The following is a 4,823-nucleotide window of genomic DNA, read 5'->3' as shown; positions in this document are numbered from 1 at the left end:
GAAACAGGCTGTGTTCAGTAGGACCATGAACTCTGAACCAGGCTGTGTTCAGTAGGACACATATGACTCTGAACCGGGCTGTGTTCAGTAGTACACATGACTGAACCAGGCTGTGTTCAGTAGGACACATGACTCTGAACCGGGCTGTGTTCAGTAGGAACATGACTCTGAACCACAGGCTGTGTTTCAGTAGGACACATGACTCTGAACCGGGCTGTGTTCAGTAGGACACATGACTCTGAACCAGGCTGTGTTTCAGTAGGAACATGACTCTGAACCAGGCGTGTGTTCAGTAGGACACATGACTCTGAACCAGGGCTGTGTTCAGTAGGACACATAGCTCTGACCGGGCTGTGTTCAGTAGGACACATGATTGAACCAGGCGTGTTCAGTAGGACCATGCTCTGAACCAGGCTGTGTCAGTAGGACACATAGCTCTGAACGCAGCTGTGTTCAGTAGGCACAACGCTGTGGAAGTTCATATATTTAGAAAATATATATTATGTAGAACAATATGCTAGCCTGGGTGCCAGTCTGTCTCGGCTCTACTGCCAATTCCTATTGGAATTTAGTAGGCAAAAGTGCAAACAGATCTGGGACCAGGCTACAAATATGTCCTCTGACATGCAGAATAAGGACTTGTGTCAGCAGCCAATGTCAGATAGCATGGCTATTACCTTGGGGACAGTCCTACAACAATCCCTGTACAATATACAATCTCTATCAGTATCTCATCAAAACCATTTTCTCATTGTCTCCTGCCTCAAGGTTGTAAATAAAGACAAGTATTAGTTGGTATGTGATACATTTTGAGGAATAGAGTTATACTTATTTGTCCACACAGTGGCAGTAGATACATTCAGTCATACCAACACTAAGGGTTCAACCCTAGTTCTATGAACGATAGTGAACCTTAGTGAACCCAGAACCCTACCACCAAGAGGGTCAACTGGCCTGTCGGGTCAGGTGATCTAAGGGCAGAATAGGACATTAACTAGCAGGACGCCGGTATGACGTCACACACAGACAATGTTGTATAGTATTCATTGATGTTCTACGACTGTGTTGCCACTGGAGGCAGCATGTGACTTAGGCTACTGTGTACATTGTACTGTGTACATTACATTGTCCCACATTCAGTTGTAATCACTTCCGTGTGTGGGCAGCTCATAGGCTTTGCTGTGTCCATTACAAGACCAACAGAATTTGTTGATCAAATATAGATAAAATCCATCAAATATATTTCAGTCAGATAACGGCAGTATAGTTACATTTGGTTTGTCATAATCTATGACTTGTTAGGTAGTTTCCTTTCACTGCCAGCCTTCCTTTCACGGCTGCTAAACTTTGTGAAAATGTGTGGGTTCAAAAACAAAACCCACAACAATTTCACTGATACAGGGACTAATAATTAACATATTCTCTCAGAGTCGAACTTTGACCCCTACCTTTCCCACAATCCTCTGAGAAGGGGTGTCAGTTGGAATGTAGATTGCGAAGGAGAAGGTTTGGAGAGAAAGAGAGCAGGGAGAGGAATTCACCGGTGAGTAGCAGTAAATGTTGTTAAAAGGACAGTTTTGAGGACCACCAGAGTAGATAGGGTCTAGGTACAAAGTGAAGGTCTTGAAAAGATGAAGAGCTGAGAGAGAGAGAATGGAGAGAGAGAGAGAGAGAGAGAGAGAGAGAGAGAAGAGAGAAGAGAGAGAGAGAGAGAGAGAGAGAGAGAGAGAGAGAGAGAGAGAGAGAGAGAGAGAGAGAGAGAGAGGAGAGAGAGAGAGAGAGAGAGAGAGAGAGAGAGAGAGAAAATAGAAACAAATGATAAAGCTGTAAATAATACAATAGCTGATGGCCCAATGAGAGAAGGAAGGGCTGCATAAATCTATAGTGAGCTCTGACCTGGAAAGGAAGTGAGGATGGTCAGGTGTCCAGCCTCCTAACAACCTGAACCCTGGCAATCAATCATTGGCCAGGTCAGAGGGGTCTGGATAGTTTGAAGAGCCAGTCTCTCTGGCACCATGGGGAGGTGGGTGGAGTGTGAGGTCATGAGAGAAGGAGAGCTCCTTGGCTGTGGGAATTATCAACTCATATACTTGTCTTCTCTTGTCTTCTTCCTCACCAGGAACCATGACTGACAAGTTGCCAGTGATGAGAATTGGAGTTGTGGGATATGGACATTTAGGTCAGTGGTGTATTCCCCTGTCTTCCTCCTCTCTTCCTCCTCCTCACCACATCTCATATGTTCTCACTGTGGAATGGATTCATTTATTAAATGTAGTTTTACAGGGAAGATGCACATTCATCAACATTACTATAAAAGTGGCAGTTTTAGCCAGCCGACTAATTTTCAGCTGCAGTCCCTGGGTTGATTGCTGTGGTCAGTCTGTGTCAGTAGGTCCCATCTTCGTAAATCATACCACTTTACARCAGGGTCATTCATTTACAGGCCCTCGAGGKCCTAAGTACTGCTGGGTTTCTTCTCTATCTGATTGTTAATTGATCAACTAATGTACTGATTGGGCGGAGAGTTCACCAGGTTTATGTTCTGTTTGACCTTTTATCTACAGATGTAGGATCTTAATTTGAGCCAGTTTGCTACAGCAGGAAAATAATCCTGCAGCAACAGGACATGTGCATTATTATGTGGATTATTATTAAAGGACTTTTTTGTGGGGGGTGATAAAAAAAAATTGTTTGGGAAAATCAAGTCTGGAATTTCAGAGTGGAAATTAAAAACTTCAGAAGACTTTTTAAAACTGAAATACACTACAAGTTGTCCTGCAACCGGGTGATCAAATGTAGATCCTACATCTGTACCTACTGGTATTCATAATGTTGATTGTATATTTATGATAGGCCTTTTGTTGTGTTCATGGTTTTCAGTTTGTATTGCCTACTACTGTATGTAGTAGTGAATACTACATAATAATGGCCGGAACGGAGCAAATGGAATGGCATCGAASACCTGGAAACCATAGAAACCATGTTTTATATGCTTGTTACCAATCCACTAATATCGCTCCAGTCATTACCACAAGACTGTTCTCCCCAATTAAGGTGCCACCAACATCCTGTGATTACACAGTCAGCCCAATTCTGATATTCCTTTCACCAATTGKTCTTTTGACCAATCAGATCAGCTCTTTGCCAGTAATTSRACAACATATCMGAATTGTTCTGYCTGTGTAAACACTGCCAATTAAASTTGSATTTGTTGAACTTCCAGGGCAGTACCTTGTGGAGCGGCTCCAGAGAGAAGGGGCCCAGGTGGGCCTGACACTGGTCTTTGTGTGGAACAGAAACACTGACAAACTCAGAGAATCAGTGGCTGAGGAGCTGATTCTACACAACCTCCCAGACTTTACAGACAGGTAGAGAGCCACGTCACACACACACTGGAATGTGTGTTATGTCATGTGCACAAGTAACTTGTGTGTGTGTGTGTTCTAGGGGTGCTGATGTGATTGTGGAGGTGTGTCATCCCAAAATTGTAAAAGACTTTGGAGTCCAATTCCTCTCTAAGGCCCATTTTCTGGTAAGCACCTGTCACCCTGTAGCAGGAACAGCAACCTGTTAAACAGCAGCAGCACTTTTCCTGTCACACTCTGTAGCAGTACAGCAACCTGTTTACAGCAGCCGGGCATTTTCCTGTCACACTGGTAGGCAGTAACAGCAATCCAACAGCAGCAGTACTCTCCCTAGGCTAGAAACCAATAAGCACCACATTTAGAGCTGGCCATCAGAGTTAGACTAGATAGAGTACTGTATACTAGGCCCGTTTTCTGCATGGACATTGCGCATTGAGGCTTCTAGCCAAGATCTAGATGTAGTCCTCTTTCTAAGTCTATGGCTGATGCTAAGAACTCCTGCTGAAGAGGCCTCGCTGCTGAAAACCGGCTCCATTGTTCGAGAATTCGCCCTTTCTGGTGGGCGATTGTCGTCAATCTGAGCTTGTACTGTATAGAACCCGCATTCTGGTGTGTAAAAAACTGTTGATTGTCACCTTTTTAACCTCAGGTCAGTGAGCCTGTGTTTTGAGTTGTTTTTCTTTGTGTGTGATGTGTGTGTGTGTAATTGTTCGTGATGGAATCACTGATTCTGCTGCACTCTTGAGGTAGTAAAAGGTGGGGCTTCGTCCTGAGAAGCTAGTGGTGTGTTTTAGACTGACAATGAGTTTAGAGATGGAGGCAAGGGAAAGGTCACATGGTTTGGGTGGATCCTCATTTCCAGCTTGGGCTATCAAGCAGATATCGAGAGTGAGTTGATCCAGTATCCCACACTGCTTCAGCTTTGTTTGTGTTTAACAATCACACACCAGTGAGGAGGAGAAAATAAAGTCTATGTATTAATGATGAAACACAGGACTCTTCTCTTATTGTTGGGGTTTTACTAAACAGGAACATTACTGTGCATGAGCTTGAAACTTAAGGTTTAATCCTGCAGTGTTTTGTTATTGACATTTTTTATCCTTGTTTTCTGTACAGATGTTCTCTACATATATAGTACTCTAAGTATAATTCAATTATGTTAAGGTTAAATCAATATCAAGATATACAAAAACATAATTTCACAACCAATTAGGGTCAGAACCTTATTTTTGCTTGCAGACTAGAACCTTCATAGTTTTAATGGTCACAATGGTTGTGTGTGGTGGACTAACACCAAGACAACCCATAAGCATCATCCATATAAGTTACTGTTATCCCAATCGTATTGCTAGGTGATGTATGATACGAGCTGTAAAAGTTGTGGCTTGTTGCTAGATCGGATTGCTAATGATTGGTGCGTGCCATCACCACTGGGGAGTTGGGTCATGTATAATTGTT

The 4,823-nt window shown here is 43.2% G+C and overlaps 1 long non-coding RNA gene and 1 pseudogene across 1 annotated transcript; both read left to right on the top strand.

Annotated features, from left to right (window-relative positions):
- LOC112078658 (glycogen [starch] synthase, muscle-like) overlaps positions 1–55 on the top strand; it is a 13,444-nt pseudogene extending 13,389 nt beyond the window's left edge.
- A 1,407-nt stretch (positions 56–1,462) lies between these two features.
- On the top strand, positions 1,463–3,536 carry LOC112078659 (uncharacterized). Its single transcript, XR_002895746.2, has 4 exons — positions 1,463–1,543; positions 2,120–2,179; positions 3,224–3,368; positions 3,448–3,536. It is a non-coding gene; the product is annotated as an uncharacterized lncRNA (long non-coding RNA).
- The last annotated feature ends 1,287 nt before the right edge of the window (positions 3,537–4,823 follow it).

Source organism: Salvelinus sp. IW2-2015, unplaced genomic scaffold (genome assembly GCF_002910315.2).
Source record: "Salvelinus sp. IW2-2015 unplaced genomic scaffold, ASM291031v2 Un_scaffold6035, whole genome shotgun sequence".
Classification (NCBI taxonomy): Eukaryota; Metazoa; Chordata; class Actinopteri; order Salmoniformes; family Salmonidae; genus Salvelinus; species Salvelinus sp. IW2-2015.
The sequence above is the reverse complement of the archived record's forward strand: the minus strand, read 5'-3'. Positions and strand labels throughout refer to the sequence as shown.